An 11575-nucleotide genomic window follows, 5' to 3' on the forward strand; every position below is an offset into this window, starting at 1 on the left:
TCCACCCAACATCTCCCCAAATACACTTTCCTGAACCACCTTCTTTGGGGGGCTGTGACTTGGACCCCCCAATTCCAATCTGCACATAATTTGGAGGGCATGTAGGGGGGTACCCTGGAGAGTTATTTTCTGAGTTTGATGCCTCTAGCTTGTACAGGGTCCATTCTATACACTTCTGAGCCTGCACCCAATGTTTCCACAAAAGCACTTTCCTGGTGGCACCTTCTTTGAGGAGCTGTAACTTGGATTCCCTACATCTAATCCTCACCAAACTTGGGGGGCAGGTAGAGGAGAATCATCTGGAGATTCTCTGCAATACTGCAGTCTCTAGCATGCTGGGGGGCTGTTCTGCTGCATCACATATTTTGTGAACCAGTTCAGTTTGTATAAGGCCATTTTAGTCTTTGTTTCAGTTCATGGACCAACCATGAACCAAACCTAATTTTCCTGGTTTATGCCCATCCCTACTCTAGACATATATGTTTAAATGATGCATTTATAGTTGTTTAGCAGGAAGAGAAGCAACACAGGAAACTGCTAGCTTTTGTTTTGTATTCAATCAACTTATACCAAAATACATCAGCAGTAAAAAGACATTATTTGTCTGTTCTTAGCAAGAAGAGGTAGAGGAACTAGAGATCAAATTGCCAACATTCGCTGGATTATGGAGAAAGCAAGAAAGTACCAGAAAAACATCTACTTCTGCTTCATTGACTATGCTAAAGCCTTTGACTGTGTCGATCACAACAAACTAAGGCAGGTCCTTAAAGAGATGGGAGTACTAGACCACCTCACATGTCTCTTGAGAAACCTGTATAAGGGCCAAGAAGCAACAGTTAGAACTGGATATGGAACAACTGACTGGTTTAGCATAGGAAAAGGAGTACGACAAGGATGTATATTGTCACCTTGCTTATTTAATATATATGCAGAGTACATCATGTGAAATGCTGGCCTGGATGAATCACAAGTGGGAATTAAGATTGCTGGGGAAAAGATCAACAACCTCAGATATGCAGACGATACCACTCTAATGGCAGAAAGTGAAGAGGACCTAAAGAGCCTCCTGCTCAGGGTAAAAGAGGAGATTGCAAAAGTGGGCTTGAAGCTCAACATCAAAAAAGCTAAGATCATGGCATCCGGTCCCATCACTCCTTGGCAAATAGAAGGGAAAGTCGTGGAAGTAGTGACAGACTTCACGTTCCTGGGATCCCAAATCACCGCAGACTGTGACTGCAGCCATGAAATTAAAAGACGCCTGCTACTTGGGAGGAAAGCGATGGCGAACCTAAACAGCATGATAAAAAGTAGAGACATCACCCTGCCAACAAAAATCCGCATGGTCAAAGCAATGGTATTCCCAGTAGTCATGTATGGCTACGAGAGTTGGACTATAAGGAAGGCCGAGCGCCAAAGAATAGATTCTTTTGAACTATGGTGCTGGAGAAGACTCTTGAGAGTCCCTTGGACTGCAAGAAGATCAAATCAGTCAATCCTCAAAGAAATCAACCCTGACTGTTCCCTGGAAGGCCAGATAATGAAAATGAAGCTCAAATACTTTGGCCACCAATTGAGAAGGGAGCACTCACTGGAGAAGACCCTGATGCTGGGAAAGATTGAAGGTCAAAGAAGACGGGGACGGCAAAGGATGAGATGGTTAGACAGTGTCAGAGATGCAACGAACATGAAACTGAGCAAACGTCAGAGGACAGCGGAAGACAGGAGGGCCTGGCGGGATCTAGTCCATGGGGTCGTGAAGAGTCGGACTTGACTGTGCGACTGAACAACAAAAAAGCAATCCGCATTCAGATCTCATTCTTGTTCACTAAGGATGAGGAAAATCCTCTGTAATTCTAAAGGATCTATCAGAGTTTATATTTAAACCCTTCACTTTGCATCCTCAAATTTGAGTTCCAAGTCTGCTAGCTGTACTATGCCAAGCAGCTTCAGTTCTTTCTGGTGGTTCCATACTTCTAAAATCCTAATGCACTGGTTATTGAATGTCTTGTTTGTTCAATTGTATTGACTCACTATATGTAATCTGCCTTGAGTTCCATGTGAAAGGCAGACTATGAACAATATAAATAATCACCATATAAATAAATCACAATAAAAATAAAATAATGGATGGATGAATAAATAAATATATTAAAACAGAGATTCCAAAATACTGTTTGTATTTACCACTGTGTCATGACAATGTTGTAGGTGGGAGGCCAAATTTGTTTTTAAGTGCCATTCATTAGACTCTCTGCCCCCCCCCCAAACAAATCTTCCAGGAAGCCTCTGCTATTTTATGCACAAGCAATATTGTTTGTAAAGCACAATTATCACAAATCAGTGCAGCCACTTATCACGAATTCTAGCTTTATGTGCATTAATTTTAATAATAAAATGTGCAGTAAGGTAGGTAGGATCTGTATTTTTGGCAAAATAGTTATTGTGCTAAAACAAATCTGATTTTCCAGCTAAGAAGAACATTTTGTTTGATATATTAATTATAAATAATATCAGCACTGTATGTATGTATGTTTAAAAATCGTGGTTCTTAATGAAGAAATTCTTCAACATGCATTATTATAGATTTGTTATTGTTTTACTATGAATTTCTTTTTAAAAGGGAGACAGCAAGATTGGGAAAACAATCTGTTGGGAAAGCTATGTGTTCCTTCTTTAAGATTCTTGCCAGCAATGTTTTATGTTTATTCATAATGTGTTTATTCACTAGAACATGAATAAAATTTACTTTACATCAGTTTCTTTCAAATCTTTGCACACAGTTTTAGGGCTGCCAAACCAGACTTTTCAAAACTTTCACTTCCAGTCCAGTAGGGCTACACATCAGATAAGAGCCTAGGCATGGTGTGTGTGTGTGTGTGTTGAGATGTTTACCTTTAGCATTCTCTTGATCTGAATGAACCCAGGTTTGTTTTTTTTCCCCTAGGGTTGTCCACGTCAAAAAATTTCAGGTCAATTTCATTTCAGGATTTCAGCTAGGGCATGCTTTTTGCTATCCTGAATTTTCATGAGTGTCATTACCAATGCTCCCTCTAAGCTGTGGGGTCTTGTGAGCAAAAAATTCTACTTTGTGAGCTACTGTCATTAAAGTTGTGAGTGAAAGATTTGGCTGTTGCATAAATTAGTTTGCTCTGAAGCCATCCTTCCTGAGCTAAGACAAAAATGTGTGAGCTGGAGGCTAAAAAAACTGTGAGCTAGATCACACTAACTCAGCTTAAAGGAAACACTGGTTGTTACTAGCTTGAGATTGTGTTTCAGATACATTTTCTGGATTCTGGAATTTTGGGACCATTATTTCATATGGGGCTCCAGACCAGCTTTTATTTACTCAAAATACACTGGTATTTCAGACAACCTATCCTTGGTCTTTACTAACGATTCCTCATGTTTCAAAGGAATAGGACAAAGTGGGTCCAGCTTTATAGATCCTGAACAAAGTATCCCAGGCATTCTTGTTTCTGTTGTTTCTTGGGGGGGGGGGATGTCATGCTTCCTCCAGGGCTGAGAAGCCAATAGCCAAACAGAAGCAATGTTGCACATGAGAATTCAAATAGAACCAAGAGCCAAGGAGCATGGAAAAAACTGGCTGTCAGCAGCATAGTCCTAGAAGCCAGGACAGCATAGTCCCAGAAGGAGGACAGAAAAGTCTGGGGAGATAGTACCTGCCTCTGAGTATTTGCAGAGTGAAATTAGGAAATTTTTGCAGAACCCCCCCTTCCTGTCCCCGTCTCTTCAAATTTATCTCTTAATCAAAACAGAATTCATTCAAATCATACCTCAAATTCCTGAAAGAAAAGAAATGGATTGTTGGATTTTGGGGAGAAATTGAATAAAGAGAAACTAAGAAAGTATCTTACAATATTAGTGCCAGTCGACAACATGCACAACTTCACAGGACAGGTAAACTTGCTTAACTGACAAAGAGGTAAAGCTACAGAAACCAGGAGGGAGCTTGAAGCAGATGCCAAAGTGTTGCCCCCCCCAGCAACAATGACTGTGACTGCAGTAAAGACAGAGAGTGGGGAGTGAGAAGAAAAGGATAAACATGTTGGATTATTTGGTAAATTAGCAGAGTACTCAAGATTTACAACACAACAAAGCTTTCTGGAGCATTTGTGCTACAGAAATAAAGTTACACACAGAGCCCTTTTTGTTGCAAAATTAGTATGAGTCCTTTTAATCAAGGAACTCCATTCTAGACAGAATAGAGGCTAGTTTCCTAATCTAGGCTAACAACTAAAATGGATGGAGATACAGGAGCACGTTCTGCTGTCATGTTGTCAAATTGGCGAAAACCGGCATTGGTTGGAGAACAAGGGTGGAGCCAGAAGGAAGGAAGTTTCCCCTAAGAGTAGAAATCTACACATCAAACGGGTAGTATCAGAGAGTAGTAAAAGGGTGGTCAGTGTCCTGTCTTCCTTTGTAATCTGAGACTAAGAGACAACGTTAAGTCCTTCACTTCCAACAAAACTTAAACACAAACTAGAAGAAACTGGAAGAATCAGATCATCTCTCTATGTAAGAGAGAGCCTCCTGCTCAGGATGTTACAGACATCTCTCAGTGTGTATAATTTAAAGTAAAAACACTAAAGGGCTATCCTTTCCCTGATATATATTTTATCTCCCCTGCCCCCTTCCCTCACATGGGAAATAGGCAAATTCCACATGTAAAGAAAGCAGCAGACCATGGGAGTTAAACCATACAATAGCAAGTGGTTCATTGTGATGCTTTCTCATTCTTTGTTTTGACTATCTTTTGCCAGACTGTATAATATTTCTCTTAATCGGGAGGGCCTGGCGGGAGATGATCCATGGGGTCGCGAAGAGTCGGACTCGACTGTGCGACTGAACAACAACAACATAATATTTCATACACATATAACTAGAAGTGCCCTTATAAAACTATGAAATGTAATAAAAAATAATAATTACAATAAAATACCACTGTAGATTTTCCCCATAGAGGCTTTTGCAAAACCGTCACTAATTCTAGGGAAAATCAAAGAGACCTATGGTAATCTACTAACAAAAGAAACTGAACTAAAATCGGATGAGATGTTATCAAAAGAAAAAATAGAGCTGTCCTGGTGGGAAAAGAACATATTAAAATCAAAATATATTGAAGATAAAAAAATAGGATTTTACAATAGGTAAACTGAATTAGACAAAACATGGCTCTCATCAAGTGACAAATTGATCCAGAAGATGTATAAAAAACTGCTAGAAGACTTCTCAAAAGAAGAGGGTATAAAAACACCTATGTCAGCGTGGATGAAGGAGATTGGCCACACAATAGAAATGAAGCAATGGTTAAAAACATGGAAAACACTAAAATATATGAGAGCAACACCATATAAGGAAAACATATATAAAATGTATTATAGGTGGCATTGGACTCCAGGAAAAATTTCTAAGTGCTTTCTGAGAGCATCAAACATCTGTTGGAGATGCAGGAAAAACATAGGTTCATATTCCCACATATGGTGGAGATGTGATAAAATTCAGATCTTCTGGGATAAAATCCACAAAATACTCTTAGAAATACTAAAAATTAACATTCCGTTAATACCAGAAATATACTTACTAAACATGATACCGGACGCAATAAAAGATCATAACCATATAATTAGCTACATTCTAACAGCAGCTAGATTATTAATAACAAAGCACTGGAAAACTAAAAGCATACCATATATAAAAGAATTTAAGCATAAAATCCTGGAAGTAGCAGAAATGGACAAATTAAACATAGCGGTACAAAATAAATTTGAAGAACTCTTCTGAGACAGATGGGAAAAAAATTATGACTGGCTGAAAATGAAGAAGATAGAATAGAACTGAAATTAGGCTAGTTAGATAGTGTTAAAGAAGATAGACGAACGTTATGAAATGTATAAGACTCTAAGAAGATAGAATAGAACTGAAATTTGGCTAGTTAAAGATAGATATTGTTAAAGAAAAGAGATGTACGTTATGTTATCAAATGTTTGAAAGTGGAAGGAATATGTTATGTTGAAAACAGAAAATAAATTTATTAAAATATATATTTAATTAAAGGTAAAGATTTCACTTGACTGAAAACTAGTTGAATCCGACTCTAGGGGGCAGTGCTCATCTCCGTTTCCAAAGCGAAAAGCCAGCACTGTCCAAAGATTTCTCTGTGGTCATGTGGCTGGTATGACTAAAAGCTGAAATATTTCATTAGAATGATTCAAAATTTAAGGCAAAAATAGAGGGTTTTTTAAAAAAACAGACTGAACATTTTTCTACTGCTTGATATCTGTTTTCTTCACTTTTTGCTCAATTACATTTCTGAGTGTTGAATTACTAAGCTAAATCAATTTTGTTTTGAAACTGAATTTAAGAAGACTCATGTTTTGCACTGAGTGTGTAATAATGAAAGCATTTTCTCTTGTTTTTTCAACAAATTTAGTTCAGGCAAATTGCAATAGAAAGTGTATTAGAGTAGTTTTGTGAGTGCTGGTGGACTGGTAAATAGTGCTTTTAAATTTTTAATTTCCATTTAAATTATTTTCATTTGTTTTTGTTTTAGTATCATTTGTCATGGCATTTATACATTTTAGGTATACATGAAATGGTAAATCTTCAAGCTCTGGATGTTCCTCTAACATTCTAGTAGTCCTGCTTCATCTTTTCTTAAATGCTTTTGTTCCAAAAGTTCAAATTCATGTGATTCTTGTTTTCTAAGTATTATGTTAATAGTATAATTTTAATATCAATTGTAGCTGTATGGTTAATACATCTTTTTATTAATTGTTTAAAGGGAATTCACTAAATGAAGTGTAAGCAATGTTGTCAATGGGCTAAAATAATGTTCTCTTGTTTTGGCTTCCTTATTGAAAATTAGAAGTAATTTTTAGAGGGGAATTCTACTCAGGTCTACTCAGTGGGACCTACTCCCAGAAAAATGTCTTTAGGATTGTACCCTTACAGCCCAATCCTAAAAACACTTTCCTTGTAGTAAGCCCCAGTGAATATACTTGATTAAGAGTCTGAATGCTTGGGATTGCTGTTTTGATCTCTTTGTAAATCAAGCTTTAAAAGAATGCCTGTTTTTATACCACAATTTCTTTTTTAAAAGACATCAACCCATTTATTTTAGGCACTAATTATTTTAACCGATATATTACAACTTACATTTGTTTTAACCAGCACTTACAGGTGTTCTACTTCCTTATCTTCCTCCCTTTGTCTAGGAATTAATTCCTTGAAGTTCCAATGAATATTTAACATAATCATAAGGAGTGCTCACTGAGAAAACATCAGCTTATTATTTTGATCCATTAGCCTAACAAAGGCATGGTCAGCCAACATTTGGGGGGGGGAATCTATTATAGGTCATAAAGGGGCACTTCCCATGAGTCCCTGAGGGAACAGATATTTCAGGTCACAAATCCCCCCCACACACACACACATAACAAAAAGAATAAAATCAGACCATACAGAATTATTATAGAAAGGAATATAATGGAAATATGTTTCTACCTGAACTTCAACAAGCAGTCAAACAAGTGAGGTTATGTTTTTCTGCAGTACAAAATAAAACATTCAGAACACAAAGGGTTGAGCTGGGTAGATCGACATCAAAATCCCTTTTTCATCCCTAATTTATTTTTGTTTCTTTTGTTCATCATTCACATTTGCAATGACAACTTTTCTCTTCTTGTAGCCAACTGAACGGTGGGTGAGAGAACCTCTTAGCAGTTAAGGGATAGACCTCTGGTCCTTTAGTGGATTAGAAACTAATTAAGCAATAGGAAGCAGACAGCAGGAACAAATGGACAGTTCTTGCAGTAGAGGTATATCAGTAGCTCCACACAAATCCATACTGGGACTAGTACTTTTTTATTAATTCCTAAAGTTTGGGGCTTTTAGAATGAATAAAACATGATGGAGGGGACAAGATAGAAATTTATAAAATTATTATTGGGCATAAAAATGGCCAAAGAGAAAATCCTTCTCTGTCTCCCAAGGAATTTGATGGACAGCAGATTCAAGACAGGTTTTTATTCCTATGCCTCTGCTTCCTATCATTTAGGAGGTGTCTGGTTTTGCCACACATAAAACAGAATGTTTGATAGTCTCATGGAATTCCAAATATGAGAAATTTGGGATTAATAGGGAGTGGCTATATTATATTACTTTATTAAACATCTGATTTGATATGCAGTATCCCTGAGGATACATGATACTTCAAAATAATTGTAGCAAACTCTATTCTGTCCTTCCTGATTTTTGTCTAGACATTGTATCAACTTATTCATAATTCAGTGTAACACAATAGTTTCTATCAGTGGACAACATACCTAGACCTTGTTGATCTGTGAGATGTCTCTCCAAGGCAGAAAGTCTAAATTCTCTGAAACAGGGAGAAAAATGCATGCTTATAGGTTTAAATAGAATGGGTTAAGAAAATTATCATGCTGGAATGCTACAGAGATATTTCACCCCCATGTCACGAAACAGAAAAGGCTTGAGACCCTCCCCAGGCATGTTTTGCCAGATGATGCCCCTCCCCCAGTGTTTTGGACAGACAGCAGATAGGGAGGGAAACAGGGTCAGTTATAAAAAAAGCAATGTGATAATGCACATGCACAAAAACTGTGAAACAATCTCCTGCTATGCTCTGCCACAGAAGAGTCACTCACTCACACACCTGAGAAAAGCCTTCCGAAGGTGCCACCCTACAAATGGGTAAGATTAGCAACTGTCCTTTCATGCACACTCTCTGTTATGGTTCCCACCTTGTGGCACAGCCTGCCTGAGGAGGCCAGGAAAGCTCCCACACTCCTAATCATTCTGCAGAATGTGCAAAACAGGTGAGCATTTTTGTGAAGGCATTAGAACCACAGCAGAATGCAACAGTCCAGGATGGCATCTTTATTATGGAGCCAGATTGTAGTCTACTGCAATGGTTATTCTAGGTATTGTTCTGCTTTTACTGCATTATCTTCTACCTTTCTAGTTCCACTTACTAGTATAACTTGCCTTATATACGGTAGTTTGTTGTTCATATTTTATTTTAGTTCTGTACTATTCCATTGTTCACTCTGTCTTATGCTGTATGAGTACATTTTTTTATCATGTAACCTGCCTTGTGTCTCAGTGAGAAATGCAGACTACAAGTAAACAAATAAATAACTTTTTTAGAGCATTTGGAAACATTTAACAACTTTTTGATTGTACAAGGAACATAATGGTATCCACAACATTACTATTGTTGTGTTGAAATGAAAGAGGAAGGGTTGGGAAATGAAAGGGTTGGGAAAATAGCAGCAATACTTAGTGATGCAAGAATCAACACAATGATTTACAATGAAGCAAAAGCATTTCCTAGCAGTTGGGGGTGTTGTTGAATTTAAGGTTAATTTCAGCCTTGCTCACTTCTGATCTCGCACCAGCATTATCAAATGCCACCAACCGATAAATGTTGTCAACTGTGCAGCCGCAAAAAAACAGCACACATACTGAAAATGTAGCTTTTTTTTTTTTAGTATACGTGCTGCCAAAGCAAGCACATGTACCATATGTAACCCAAGCAAGGAAGCAAACTGTGAGCATGTGCCAATGATGGCTACTTGGCCAGCTGCCATGGTTAATGCACAGATGAAAAACTACTCAGAGATATAAAAAAGGGCTAATAAACCAGCAATGTAATCATATGAAGTGTTCAGTATAAAAATAAATGGGTGTTACAAACAAAGCAAGTTCAATTTTTGAGTACCTTATTATCTCTACTTTGGGGTCAGGAAGCAATTTTTCTCCTGAAGGTTTTTTTTTTGTGTGTGTGTCATCTTCTGGGCATGGAACAGCAGTCACTGGGGGTGTGGGGGGAGGTATTTGTGAATTTCCTGCATTGTGCAGGGGGTTGGACTAGATGTCCCTTGAGGTCTCTTCCAACTCTATGATTCTATGATTATACAAAAATCAAATCCTGAAGATGATTTCTTAAGCTTGTTTGGGAACATCCTAAGTGGCACACAACCATTGTAGACAAGCCCACATCAATAGAAATGAATATTTGAGCTATAGGTCCAGAAACCTAGACTGTTTCCATGTGGAGATTTTGTTCTGTTTTCGTGTCTAATGTGTGGAGAAGGATTTCCTCCCCCATGGATCCACTGACTAGCTCAGTACAGATTTATGTGACCCTCTTGCAGCACTCATACCATCATTTTTATCACATTTTTATTTCATTTTACCAGACTTGCAGTGCAATCCTAAGCAGTTAGTAAGCTTCAATGGATTTATGAAGGCATAATGCTGTTTAGGATTGCACTGTATATCTCATAGTTTAGGTAAAATTACAACAATTGAAATTTCTTCTACAGTGAAATAATGTGGAAGTGCTACACTTGTTATGATGTCAGTCTTAAATTAAAATTTATTTGATTTCTTACAATAGAGTTTATCAAGAAAGAAAAATTTGTTCTGCTGCCAGCTTTGATCATTCTTGTGAGAGCTACAGTTCTCAAAAGTATGCATGAGTTTTTGGACAAGCATAATATATTGGGCTGAATCCAGCAAATATTAGTCACAATCAATTCCTGTGGCAATAAATGAAACCTAAGTTACTTGTGATGGGATTTCAATGTTGAGTTGTACCCTCTTTAGAAAATAATAAATAAGAGGGAGCAAGCATAAAAACATTTCCCACACATTTTGAGGGTAATGAATTGATTTTTTTTTTTAAAAAAAAATTCCCCCCTCCATTCAATGGTTTTTTTTGGGGGGGGGGATTACAAGTATTCCTGTCTCTTAATGGTGTGCCAGGAATACCAGGAATTTGGGAGTGCTTTTGCATGGGTCAAAGCAAAATGGTTTTTCATCTATTCCGTCCTACTCATTTAGCCATTTTGATTTGGATGAGAAAGATGATGAGCACATTGTAAAGTGTATAAATCCAGAAGGGACTTTATCTAGATTTGGCTGATGTGACTCAGCTAAATTGTATATGCTTTGAAACTACTTAGCTTAACTTTAATATGCACTACACAGTCTCTGTGCTTGGGGAGTGAATTAAGCCCTTCATGTGGAAATACTGGTGGCCTAGATATTGTTATTGGCTGGCTCATGCTGCTCTATTTGTGTCTATAAAAACATACAGTCTCTCTATGACTAAATTGGATCCTAACTTTCAGGTAGAATATCAGCATTGGAAATAATGAAAATACAGCCTCTGTACCTTAACACTGTGCAGCTTACCGTGTTGTAATAAAACTTCTTTCCTCTGAATTCAGCAGCAACAAGCCTAGGAGAGAAAAGTTTATGGTGCCATAAAGAGAAGTGACCTGCTTCAAGGAAAGGAATGAAAGTTCATTTAATCACAGTGTTTCTCATGCCAACAGAGTCTTGCTGAAGTATAATTAGAAGCAATGATATGGTGTTATATAATCCACATAACTCCATCAAGAGTAAAAGAGCACGGAGAGACTCTACAATGCCCAAATCCTAGTAAGTGCTGGAGTCACTGATTCTATGTGGCATTGCTGGAAAATACACATCGAATATTTAACATCATAATTCATTAACTTGC

At 37.5% G+C, this 11575-nt stretch overlaps 1 long non-coding RNA gene across 1 annotated transcript in view; it reads right to left on the reverse strand.

Annotated features, from left to right (window-relative positions):
* The window catches only part of LOC107121871, a 32098-nt gene extending 20768 nt beyond the window's left edge, over positions 1-11330 (reverse strand). The window contains exons 1-2 of the long non-coding RNA XR_001482885.1: positions 11245-11330; positions 8346-8398 (exon numbers count right to left, since the gene is read on the reverse strand). This is a non-coding gene — a long non-coding RNA (uncharacterized LOC107121871). The remainder of the gene's footprint in view (positions 1-8345; positions 8399-11244) is intronic.
* Positions 11331-11575: the final 245 nt, after the last annotated feature.

This window comes from Gekko japonicus, unplaced genomic scaffold, assembly GCF_001447785.1.
Source record: "Gekko japonicus isolate JY-2015 unplaced genomic scaffold, Gekko_japonicus_V1.1 scaffold1370, whole genome shotgun sequence".
Lineage (NCBI taxonomy): Eukaryota > Metazoa > Chordata > Lepidosauria > Squamata > Gekkonidae > Gekko > Gekko japonicus.